Source organism: Dendropsophus ebraccatus, chromosome 1 (assembly GCF_027789765.1).
Source record: "Dendropsophus ebraccatus isolate aDenEbr1 chromosome 1, aDenEbr1.pat, whole genome shotgun sequence".
Taxonomy (NCBI): Eukaryota; Metazoa; Chordata; class Amphibia; order Anura; family Hylidae; genus Dendropsophus; species Dendropsophus ebraccatus.
The window spans coordinates 92464963-92478810 of NC_091454.1; positions in this window are offsets into that span (position 1 = coordinate 92464963).

The following is a 13848-nucleotide window of genomic DNA, read 5'->3' on the forward strand; positions in this document are numbered from 1 at the left end:
ATAATTTTGGAATCAAAATGACAGGCGTCATTTAAAAAATTATAAACAGACAAGAAAAAATGTTGTGGGATCATAGCCTTTATGTGTTTAGTCTCACTAAGCCAGCACTAAGACTAAAAAACTGCCTTCAAGAGACTGGACCTGGATTTCAGTATAGCCTCGTTTTAAAGCATGTTAACTAAAAAAAAACAAACTTAATGAATGTGAATTGCAGACTTGCTTTATATCCCATCCCCTCCTGATTTAGAAAGTTATAATGACAGGGACACTTTAAATACAATATCAGATAGGAATTTTTAACTTCAGGTGGGATCTTATATCAAAGGAATACAGCTTTTATTTAGCCACTTAACCACCTAAGAAGGTGGAAATTTTTGGCTTTGAAGATGGGAAGAAATTTTTCGAGTCTTTTGTTGTGCATTACAATTCAGACTTTATTTGGATGCCATTTTATTGATATTTTATTTTCACCAGTGTTTTTTAAATCATGTACAATGAGCACCATAAATGGTGTAATTTATTGTACATTGTTGTTTATTGTAAGTTGTTAGATAAGTGTTATGAGTATATGTTTTATCTATCATGTCTTATTTGATAGGAATTAATTCTACTAACCCTTTCAAGACCATGGGTCATTAATGCCTCAATGCCCAGATCATTTACAGTGGAGTTGGGTTAATGTGAAATATGTTTGGTTGCATTTTTTTTTTTTTACAAATTAAGGCTATGTTCACACTACGTAAAAAACACAGCCATATTTCATAACAACGGCCGTATTTGCCCAAACAGTGGACGTTTTTTGCGCAAATACACATTGCCTTTTTATATTTATTGTTTACTACTGCTACTAATACTACTACAGGAGACCACTTTGTATCCAGGCTGTATACTTACATAGAGTTCAGACAGTGTTGTGTCACTGTTCACCTTGTGTCCATTTTGTTACTGAAGCTTTGAGTATTGAGATTATTTCGTTAGCTGAGTGTAATGGTTGTGTCTGTTATCTCCTACCTTTTACAAGTTGTTCTGTCCTATGGCCATCTGCTTTTTCTTAGTTTGCTTCTTCTGGCAGCTTCTCCTGTCTAAACTGGCCTCCTGGAGGATTGGGCTCCCTCTAGAGGCAGGTGTACACCTGTTCACCTGTATTTATAACTCAGCCCACAGGTTCTGGAGAATTCCAGGCTGTTTACTTGAGGGTATATATAGCCACAAACTCCACACCCCTCTGCTCATTTGTTGGTGAGTCAGTCAGCAAACGATGTCTGTGCTCCCTGGCTATTTGCCACTTCCTTGCTTCCTTGTGTCCTTATAGCCGTTTGGATCTTGCTCCATTTATAATTCTCAGCTCAGCTCTAGTCTGAAAAGTGTTTTCTCATATTTTGAAGTGTGACCACGGAATAAGAGAATCTAGTTCCAGGCTTCTGTACTTCTTCACTACCATCAGTCAGTGGTCACCTGGAACCTTCTCTCAAGCTAGCGACCTGGGAGTTTTCCACAGCAAAGCCCATCCTGCCTTGCATCAGGCTCTGGTGAACACTGGGGGCACCTAAGGGCCTCATTCCACCAACAGATCTAACGACAGATTATCTGCCAAAGATTTGAAGCCAAACCCAGGAGTGGATTTGAAAAGAGGAGAAATCCAGTCTTTCCTTTATGACCTGTTCTCTGATTATAGTCTGTTCCTGGGTTTGGCTTGAAATCTTTGGCAGATAATCTGTCGTCAGATCTGTTGGTGGAATAGGGCCTTAAGACTCTGCTCCTTAGAGAAGGTTCATCAGCACTCCTCGGTGATCCAATACATCTACGTCTTTTGTGTTTGCTCCATCCGTTACACTGAGCATTCCTTCATTTTTATTGCACAAATTTGTACTGCAGCCTCATGATAACTTCTAAACACATGGTGATCTTTGCAGGACACTTCCTTTGAAAGGTCTGTTCTAAAATCTATACAAGAGATTCCTCCCTTAGGGATTTTTCTTGCTACATCTCTGCTATTGTGCTGCTGAATGGACATAATGGAAGTTTATGATATTCAAATAAATATGTGTCTAGACAGTCTGTATAACAGATTACAAAAGAGATGATTTTTAAGGATTTCTTTCATAGTATATCTTAATCATTAAAAGTTTAGTTAGTCCATAGGGTGGAGAAATCCAATCTATTGTGCTCCTGAAGAGAAAGAGACAAAAAACTTACCTTCCATAAACTTCTGTTTTTTCTATGTTTCATTTGTATGTTTTTCTATGTTCACTTATATTTGCGTTTCATCAAGTTTTATAATATTCTTTAATGGGAAACAGTTTCTGCTGCATTGTATGCAGCAGAAATCAGTTTTACCTTCTGCTGCATTGTATGCAGCAGAAATCAGTTGTACCTTCTGCTAACACATATGTTTTTATGCTTTTATACAATTGTTAATGTTAAATGTAAACATAAAAACAGTGCGAACCCATCCTTAGCACAGGGGCTACTTTTCCACTGGTGGCTGATATTGACAATTATTTGAGTGATAGATATAGTTTGATATTACGGCTTTTGTAGGGAAATACTGAGTATGAGCTATTTGAAGGTGTTGTCCCAACTACATAGATTTTGTAAGAATGAAGTCTGGACCAACCTATCTATCCTACTGCAATCAGCTGCTATTGCTGAGGGAAGCTGCTTACTATCAATACAGAAGAGACATTATAGCATTGAGGTCATAAGAGTAAGTTCCTCTTTGGCTCATAGAGAAGAGATTCCTAGAAATAGAAATACTTGTACTGTTCCACAGGGGTATTGGTAAAGAAATAATAGTAATCATGCACCCTAACTAATATTCTCTGAACAATGTAGCATACTTGTTGAAACAAAGTTCAAGTTCTGTCTTGTAAACTATTTGCTTCTTATATGAACCTCAATGTCAGCATTTTTGTGCTCTATGCTACATAATCATTCTCCAGCTTGTGCCATACTAACCTAATCAGCACTAAATTCATCATATTCTAATTCAATGTGTAATTAAACTAATATTATTAGCATGGTACATTTACTTTAATTGCATGTTTTTGTTATTTAACATCCCACTATTCTTCTCTCTTGACAGCTACAAGACTTAGAATGCAGGACTGTGTCCAATTGTTTATATATTCTATCAAATCTGTTATGCTACTGTAGTTTGTTGCTGAGTTAGCTGTTTGTAACTGAAACATTATTTGGAAGAGTGCCTCTAAGCCCTTCTGAAAGATAGATGAATCTAATATTTGAAGTTTAAATGTCAAAACATTATATTTTATTTGTGTAATCATTGCTTTCCTCCAGGGTAGAATTCAAAAACTGAGTTAAGAGTCAAAGGGTTTGGTCATTAACAATGGATACCAAGTGGGTTTACCACCACATATATGCAGGAGTCAAATGTCTCCGAATGTACTATGTGAAAATCCTTACAGTGAGCTAGTAGCAATGTACCAAAGTGTAAATATTTCTTGGAAATCCTTATTATTTTATTAATATTTTATCACTGCTTTCCTTGAACGTATGTTTATGTTTATATTCTGGTAAGGAGCTAGATACCAGTGTATAAAGAGAAAATTATATCTTAATACCTTAGTTATTCCTGATTTTGATGGCGGAATGCATCACTATAAAACATTATTAGTAATACCTAAATCAGTTACATAGATGAACACCACATTGCACAGCAGCAGATACAACATGTATCAAATATTTAACCAATGCATACACACATACCAGGCTGTACTTTTATTTTTCCAGAAAAAATATAATATATTGTAATAAAAATAACATATATACATTCATATATTTGAATTTAGGTAATGAAAAATGCATAGAAAGCACATAAACCTGGAGCCCTAATTCCTCACATAGATAATAGCAGTAATGAGGTGGAACAATAAACTCAAATAGAAGATAGTCACAAATATAGACTTTACAAACGCCAATTATTGAAAGCATATTTAAGTATGCAGTAGATATGCAAATAGGTAGTAGGTCAGCAACTGGGTCTGTAAAAAAAAGGTCTGCCCCTAAGGGTAGTTGGAGAGGGCTTGATGGCCTGACACTAGGTAGCCAACATGTTCGGGAGAAACAAGCTGCACCCAGCACATCAGAGTTTCCTCATGTCTACTTTTAATTTCCTACAAAAATGGAAACGCAGCGGCAGAAAAACATATACGGAAATGCAACTCCATTATGGTCATTTACCATGTTTTATTGTGTGGTTTTTTAATACGATTTTTGCAGTGATCTTAACAAAAAAAAATTTCTAATACCTGGAACATGCAGAAATGCTCTAAAAAGCAGCTTCTCCTATTAAAATTTATATAAAAAGAATATTGTAGCCTTGAAAAACATGTGTTTTTGACATGGTTTTCATGGAAAAAGAACCCTTATAATCCCACAATTGCAGCAATTGTTTAGCTGTTTTTGTGTGGTTTGTTTAACCCCTTTGTGCTGCAGCTAGTTTGGGCCTTAATGACCAGGCTAATTTTTCAAAATCTGACCTGTCTCACTTTATGCTCTCATAGCTCAGTGATGCTTTAACGTATGCTAGCGATTCTGAGATTGTTTTTTCGTGACATATGGCACTTTATGTTAGTGGCAAAATTTGGTCACTACTTTGTGTGTTTTTTGTGAAAAACATCAAAATATCATGAAAAATTTAAAAAATTTGCATTTTATGAACTTTGAAATTCTCTGCTTCTAAAAAAAGAAAGTCGTAGCACATAAATTAGTTACTAAGTCACATTACCAATATGTCTTCTTTATTCTGGCATAATTTGGTAAACATATTTTACTTTTTTAGGGTGTTATGGGGCTTAGAAATTTATCAGCAAATTATCACATTTTCGTGAAACTGATTTTTTTAGGGACCAGTTCTTTTTTTAAATGGATTTAGAAGTCTGGTATCCTGAAAACCCCCATAAGTGACCCCATTTTGGAAACTACACACCTTAAAAAATTAATCTAGGGGTATAATGAGCATTTTAACCCTACAGGGGCTGGAGGAAAGTATTCACAATTAGGCAGTAAAAAAATTGAAAATTTAAATTTTCCAATAATATATACGTTTAGATTAAAGTTTCTCATTTTCAAAAGGAATATGAGACAAAAAGCACCCCAAAATTTGTAATGCAGGTTCTCTTGAGTACAACGGTACCCCATATGTGGGCGTAAACCACTGTATGGGCACACAGCAGGGCTCAGAAGGAAGGGAGCGCCAATTAGCTTTTCCAATGCAGATTTTGCTGAAGAAGTTTCTGAGCGCCAGGTGCGTTTGCAGAGCCCCTGTAGTGTCAGCAGAGAGAAAACCCCCCATAAGTCACCCCATTTTGGAAAGTACACCCCTCAAAGAATTCATCTTGGTGTGTGGTGACCATTTTGACCCCACAGGTATTACAGGAAAGTATTCAAAAGAAGACAGTAAAAATGAAAAACTTGAATTCTTCCAATAATATGTTCGTTTAGTTTGAAATTTCTCAATTTCACGAGGAACAAGAGGAAAAAAGTACCCCAAAATTTGTAACGCAGGTTCTCCTGAGTACAATGGTACCCCATATGTGGGCATAAACCACTGCATGGGCACACAGGAGGGCTCAGAAGGGAAGGAGCGCCAATTAGCTTTTTCAATGCAGATTTTGCTGCAGAAGTTTCCGAGCGCCAGGTGCGTTTGCAGAGCCCCTGTAATGTCTGCAGAATAGAACCCCCCCAAAAGTCACTCCATTTTGGAAAGTGCACCCCTCAAAGTATTCATCTTGGTGTGTGGTGACCATTTTGACCCCACAGGTATTAGAGGAAAGTATTCAAAAGTAGACAGTAAAAATGAAAAACTCAAATTTTTCCAATATTATGTTCTTTTAGTTTGAAATTTCTCAATTTCACGAGGAACAAGAGGAAAAAAGTACCACAAAATTTGTAACGCAGGTTCTCCTGAGTAAAATGGTACCCCATATGTGGGCGTAAACCACTGCATGGGCACACAGGAGGGCTCAAAATGGAAGGAGCGCCAATTAGCTTTTTCAATGCAGATTTTGCTGAAGAAGTTTCTGAGCGCCAGGTGCGTTTGCAGCGCCCCTGTAGTGCTAGCGGAGTAAAATCTCGCCATAAGTCACTCCATTTTGGAAAGTGCACCCCTCATAGAATTTATTTTGGGGTGTGGTGAGCATTTTGACCCCACAGGTATTTGAGGAAAGTATTCAAAAGTAGACAGTAAAAATGAAAAACTCGAATTTTTCCAATAATATGTTCCTTTAGTTTGAAATTTCTCAATTTCACGAGGAACAGGAGAGAAATGTCACCCCAATATATGTAACACAGGTTCTCCTGAGTAGAACGGTACCCATATGTGGGCATAAACCACTGCATGGGCACACAGCCGGGCTCAGAAGGGAAGGAGCGCCAATTAGCATTTTCAGTGCAGATTTTTCTGAAGAAGTTTCTGAGCGCCAGGTGCGTTTGCTGAGCCCCTGTAGTGTCAGCAGAATAGATTCCCCCCAAAAGTCACCACATCTTGGAAAGAGCACCCCTCAAAGAATTCATCTTGGGGTGTGGTGACCATTTTTACCCCACAGGTATTAGAGGAAAGTATTCAAAATTGGCCAGTAAAAATGAAAAACTCGAATTTTTCCAATAATATGTTGGTTTAGTTTGAAATTTCTCAATTTGACGAGGAACAGGAGAGAAAACGTACCCCAAAATCTGTAACGCAGGTTCTCCTGAGTACAACGGTACCCCAAATGTGGGCATAAACCACTGTATGGGCACACAGCAGGGCTCAGAAGGGAAGGAGCGCCGATTTACAGGAGCAAAACCGCAGCTAGTAATGGTTATTAGAATAGCGCAGTTACTAAAATAAGATAAAAAAAATTAGATTACAGGTAATGTGGGGTGGTTACGGGCAACCAGGGGTGGTTATGGGCAACCTGAGGTGGTTACAGGTAATCTGGGGTGGTTACGGACAACATGGGGTGGTCACGGGCAACCTGCTGTGATTACGGCAACCTGGGGTGGTTACAGGCAACGTGGGGTGGTTACAGGCAACGCGGGGTGGTTACGGGCAATGTGTGGTGGTTATGGGCAACGTGTGGTGGTCACGGGCAACCTGCTGTGGTTACGGCAACGTGGGGTGGTTACAGGCAACGTGGGGTGGTTACAGGCAACGTGGGCTGGTTACAGGCAACGTGGGCTGGTTACAGGCAACGTGGGCTGGTAACGGGCAACGTGGGCTGGTTACGGGCAACCTGCTGTGCTTACAGACAATCTGGGATGGTTACGGGAAACGTGGGGTGGTTACGGGCAACCTGCAGTGCTTACAGACAATCTGGGGTGGATACGGGCAACGTGGGGTGGTTACGGGCAACCTGCAATGCTTACAGACAATCTGGGGTGGTTACAGGCAACGTTGGCTGGTTACGGGCAACCTGCAGTGCTTACAGACAATCTGAGGTGGATACGGGCAACGTGGGGTGGTTACGCGCAACCTGCAGTGCTTACTGACAATCTGGGGTGGTTACGGGCAACGTGGGGTGGTTACGGGCAATGTGGGGTGGTTACGGATAAACTGAAGTTCTTATAGGCAATCTGGGGTGGGTACCTGTAATCTGACATGGGCACCGCAATCTGGAGGGGGTCATTGGCAATTTGGGGTGGTCAGAGGCAAGGTGCGGTGGTCAGAGGCGACGTGCGGTGGTCAGAGGCGACGTGCGGTGGTCAGAGGCATTGTGGCGTGGTCAGAGGCATTGTGGCGTGGTCAGAGGCATCGTGGCGTGGTCAGAGGCATTGTGGCGTGGTCAGAGGCAACGCGCAGTGGTTACGTGCAATCTGGGGGGGTTACATGTAATCTGGCGTGATTACGGGGAACCTGGGGGGGTTATGTGCAACCTGGAAGGGTTACAGACAATCTGGGATTGTTACTGATAAACTGAAGTGCTTATAGGTAATCTGGGGTGGGTACATGTAATTTGGGGTGGTTACGGGCAATCTGGAGGGGGTCACTGGCAATTTGGGGTGGTTACGGGCAACGTGCGGTGGTTACGGGCAACGTGCGGTGGTTACGGGCAACGTGCGGTGGTTACGGGCAACGTGCGGTGGTTACGGGCAACGTGCGGTGGTTACGGGCAACGTGCGGTGGTTACGGACAACGTGCGGTGGTTACGGGCAACGTGCGGTGGTTACGGACAACGTGCGGTGGTTACGGGCAACGTGCGGTGGTTACGGGTAATCTGGGGAGGGGTTAGGGGTAATTTGGGAGTAAACTGCAATTATTACTATAATAAAAAGTGTGTGTTTTATTTTTTTGTATGTTTGTCACTTTTTGTACTTTATACATTCATTTTCACTGTATTACTATGATTACTGTGATATTTTCTATCTCAGTAATCATAGTTCAGTGACAGAGACCAAATTGGTCTCTGTCACTTTAAATTTTCAGAGTTGGCTGGTTGTGAAGCGCATGCGCACTTCATAACCAGCCAGGACGTCGAGGAGGAAGGAGCTCCGTCGATCCGGTGAGTATATGGGGAAGGGGGGGGGGTGACTGGGGGACGGGGGTGACAGGGGGGGTGGGGGGCGACTTGGGGGGTGGGGGGGACATCACTTTTTATCCCCTGTCACCAATCATTCATGGTGACAGGGGATAAAAAGTGCCGGGAGCACATGGCACAAGCGATCAGCGGTATATAGTATATACCGCTGATCGCTTGTACCGGGACCCCACAGGGGGGTCCCCGATGACTGCCCCATGCTCTCCGCTACCTCCGGTGGCGGAGAGCATGGGGCTTTCATTCATTTTAACCTTTTAATCGCTGTGAACCGACGTTAGTCGGTTCACAGCGATAGCGGCGGCCATCTTGGAAATGATGGCCGCCGGGGGAGGGGGGTTAGTTATCGGGGCACTAGGGGGGGCTGATCTGAGGTCTGGGGGATACTTATTTCATCTCCCCCCGCCGTAGATTCACGGCGGGGGGAGATGAAAGGTGGCGGCGGCACCGGTACTCTCATTTACCGACGGTCGCCGCTATAACGTTAATAGCGGCGATCGTCGGTAAGGGGGGGGGCCGGGACGGACCTCACACACTGCCCCAACCCCTCAGCTACCTCCGGTAGCCGGGGGGATGGGGTGGGGGCCGTCCCGGCCCCGCAGCCTTATTCTCTGCCATCGCCGAAAAAAGCTGATGGCAGCAGAATAAGGCCCATTAGTGACCGCCGTAGAAAGCCGTATCGGCGGTCACTAAGGGGTTAAGCTTAGATTTGGACAAACCTAAGCAAATCTAGGCATATCATCTCTGCAGCCCTGTAAGAAAAGCAGGTGATGAGGATCAGAACAGTAGTGCTGAAATTGGTTAGGACCAGAGAGGGGAGTACAGCTTCTTTATTATTTTAGCATCATCCAAAGCACCAGACAATTTAAATATCAGACATCCCTTTAGTAATTGAGGGGTCCTTCTTAATGAAGAAATTGGCCATGAGAAAAAATCCTCTCATCGTTCAACTCCATAAATCAAGAAACATAGCTTGTTACTAGTGAGAAAAAAAGCTCTACGGGACTATTAATCATAAGTTTGCATGGAACCAAACCCCATTGAAGCAATAGGGACCACAATTTTTGGCCATGAAAACGGTTGGAAAATGAGTGTAGAAATGGGAAGAAAGCTGCAATTGCAACCAAAATGTGGGTTAACAAAAGGACAAGCTAATTCAAATTAATAAAGTTTTAAACTGAAATTACATTTTTAAGCAGTTCCTGACCATAACTATGAATTTTATTTGAAATTAATATAGAATTTTAAGTTTGGTGGGACAAAGAGCACCTGCATGTTCACATGCCTAAATCCACCCTAATATCAATCTTATTGAGTGACAATTGTGCATCCCTATTAACTGGAGTAGGAGGCAAGGGATCCTGGATAATAAGGGCCTAATGAACACCTTCAAAAAAAATTAATCCCCCCCCAAACTTCCATTTGCCTAGCCGTGTTACTGTCATGCAGCATAGAGTTTTTTTTTTTTGTTTTTTTTTTATTTGAAAAACATTTGAAAACATTTTGGCCTTCAACTTGCAATTGTGGTTCAGTTTTATACAGAGAATCTAACTATGTTAATGGCCTCCAACTTTTAATGATGAGCTCAATTGTGGTTTAATTTAAAGAAGAACCTTTTTTTTTTTTTTTTTTTTTTTACAAATACAGAGAACCCAACTAAGTAACTGTCCTCCAACTGCTAACATTTAGCACAATAGTGGTTTGATTTAAAGGAGAATTTCTTTTTTTTAATACACTAGCCACTGGTCACTGGCCTCTGGCCCTTTTTAGCCCAGTTGTGGTAGTTCTTATGCAACATACACTTTTTTGTGGTAATACAGCTACGAATAAGAATACCATCCAATATCTTATCCACTGGAAGGGTTATGGCCAAGAAAAGGGGCTGATGGGTCTCCCCGTAAAAAAGACATCCATGCTCCATGCTTTGTCAAACTGTTCCAACTTCATAACCCTTCAAAACCACCTGGTCCATTTAGTGAGGGTCCAGTGGCCCCTCATAAAAAGGGGAAGTACTGTATCCATGCCTGTTCAGACCTTCAGACCTCTTTGCTGTATTTGAACTTATCTGAACACTGTCTGAACACAGATCTACTTATTCTGTTCTGCTGATTTAATTCTTACAAAACCCATCTTGTCCCTGTCAGTTCCCTCTGTCCACTAAACAGTTAACCTCTGTTTGCTGTGTCTGTTTATTCCCTGTATCATTACATCTGTCTTTCCTGATACTGGCTTTTGCTTTCCTGACTATTCTATTGGATCCTTATTTTGTGCTGCATTGCCCCTTTGGTGTGTCCTGGCCTGTACAAATATCCATTGTGTTCATCTGTCTTGTCTCTGTTCTGTTCACTTTACCCTCAAGCAAGGGACTGTCACCATGGTTTTCTGCAGTAACCTAGGACTGTTGACGCAAGTAGGCAGGATAAGCTGGATGAAACCAGACTATTGCTCACAGCCTGGGTCCTTCTTTCCATCCCTTACCAACTGTATTCATTAATGGTAACATTTGCCTCTAATTTTATTTGATTCTAATTGCTTCTGTAATACATTATATGAATGTTTTGAAGAGTATATTATGTGCAAAGTAAAAGCTTTAATATGTAATATATGTAAAATTGCATTAAAATTAAAGGTCTCCCATACTGGAAATTGGTGCAGGTCCCAGGTTGGGACTAATATCTATCAGGCATTTCTGGCATATTTTGTAGCTATACCATAATTTTCCAAGATAAAAATACAGGAAGCTGATAAAATCTATTACACAGTATGTTTATGTGATTTTCTTGTAGTAGCTAATGTGTTGTATTATAAATATTTTATGTGTGCTGCTACGTAAAAAAAAAGTAAAGATCATTAGGAAATAGCAGAGCAGTAAAAAAGTCTATATTTTATTCCTGATATTACTTTATAGGGCTGGTATTGAAGTTAGAAATTAGTAAAGGGGTATACCAGTGTATATATTAATATTTTCACATTTCTTTAATAAAGTGATATGACTATGTTATAAAATTGCTGCCAACAATCGCTGTGATAGAAACTTTAGCGTTGATCGAGGCATAGTCTTGGCATAGTTACATTGCTAGTGCTTCTGCATGCTACTGCATATTATGGGAGGTACTGAACCTTCCATAATATCTATTCTAAATCTTCTTAGCATTAGAATAGACATTACAGTTGAGGAAGTTGTCTATGTCACTAGTGCTGTGATCACAGCACAGTGTAACTGTCAGGACGGAACTAAGAGACAATGGAAAGGTGAGGCCCTCTCATTTGCACCCGCCCCGCTGTCCCTGCCTACTTACCACAACTGCCCTAGGTGGCAGCAGATAACTGGGCTATGGTCCCTCGCCTGAGTAGGTGAAAACACAAAATGTGGACAAGACGAACAAACACAATAACTCAAGTTCAGAATAAACATGGGTAGAGGTCACCGGCACTGCTCTCTATCGGCGGCTTACTTGTGGAACATGGCCATGTGTATTGGACTATGCCTTATTTGCCCCGGGGGTGCTCCTCGTAAACAGTAAATGAACAGTCCAAGTAGAGAGAGAAAGACAAGGGCACTCACCCATCTGTGGCAAAATGACCCCTTTATTCGCAAAGCGTGCAGTTAAAAGTCCATGAAGACATCACAACATGCGGGCAGACGCCATACCACTATCACAGTGCTAACATGATGGCCATTTCGCGCGCATGCGCGCTTCTACGGAGAAGCGCGCATGTGCGCGAAATGGCCATCATGTTAGCACTGGGATAGTGGTATGGCGTCTGCCCGCATGTTGTGATGTCTTCATGGACTTTTAATTGCACGCTTTGCGAATAAAGGAGTCATTTTGCCACAGATGGGTGAGTTCAAGTTCAGAATAGTCAGAAGCCAAGCCAGAAATCAGAAAAAAACAGGAATTACTATCAGGTTACAAAAAACACTAGCTTAGTTACTCAGGTACTGAGGCAGGCAGGGGAAGACACAAAAGGGAGAATACTGATGGAGCCTGGAGTCCCAGCCCAAGGGCATGATTGGGGATGAGACTCCAGCTCCAGGTTAATACCAACAGTTGATTGGCAGTGCTGTCCGCCAGTCAGTAAATGTAAATGCAAAACACCTTTGATGATCAGCTGGGTGGTGAAGACCTGGCTGTGGCTACATCCAAGAAAATGCCGCCACACCCCTAGCAACTGGCCGGGCCAGCTGTCAGGGGCGCCATCAGTGCGCTCCCTACACCCGGCCAGCAGTGTCAGGAGCTGAGCACGATGGTCGGCTCCTATAGGTAGCAGAGCAAACGGTGATTGACAGTTATCCCCACTTGTTCTGGTACATGGTGCTACATCTTCATCGCTAGTGACACAGGGTATTTACCCAAATTTTTTGCATACATTTTTTTTTGCATACATGTTCGTAAAGGAATTGTCTTGTTATTTAATATCCTATTAAAGTAATAGGCTAATGCTGCCAAATATTTACCTCTTTTCCCAATATGTGCCATGCTGTAAATAATATATGCCAATTATATTACATTACCAAAGGATGATTTTGTTTTTCCATGTTTTAGTGACATACACAACAAAGTAGCAGTGTTATTGTTCATATTGTATAACTGAAACAATGGAAAATATGATGTTTTTCTAGAGATAAAAAGATGAGAAAATTTGCTCAGTCTGAGGATCATGACAAGTCAAAGTTACCAGCTGATGATTCTCTAAAATGTGAATTACTTTGATCACTACAAATATCAACTCTGGCCTGTTGATTCTTCTATCTTCACTCATGTACCTTCCAGGGCAATAGTTTCTTCTTTTCATGCCCCGTTCTTGTTAACTATAATGAGAGTGACCTCTAAGTCATTCTTGCTGTTATGATTTACCATTTGCCACAAAACTGGTTTTCATTGCTGAATTAACAAATTGATCACAGAACAGATATAGATTTGACAGATATACACAGAACAGATTTGAACTCTCTATACATGCCCTTGTTGTCAGTAAAAGGGGCTACATTTTTTATACAGTTAAGGGTTGGTATCACTACTTATGAGGACATTTATCAAGACTGGCATACTCATACCCCAGTCTTAAATAAAGCCGTCTTAAATAAACACCAGCAGATTAAGATTTATATCATGATTTATGCCTGCAAGGTGGTGTAAATCATGATAAATCAGGAGGAGACCACACCTCTTCCCAGCCTTGTCGCACCCCCGCCCACCTATGAGATAGGCGAAGGTTACGGAAGGCATGTGCCAGGCAGAAGGGGCAAATCTGCACCTTCTCCCTGGCAAAGACCAGGGACGCAACAATAGTAAATGTCCTCCAAAAT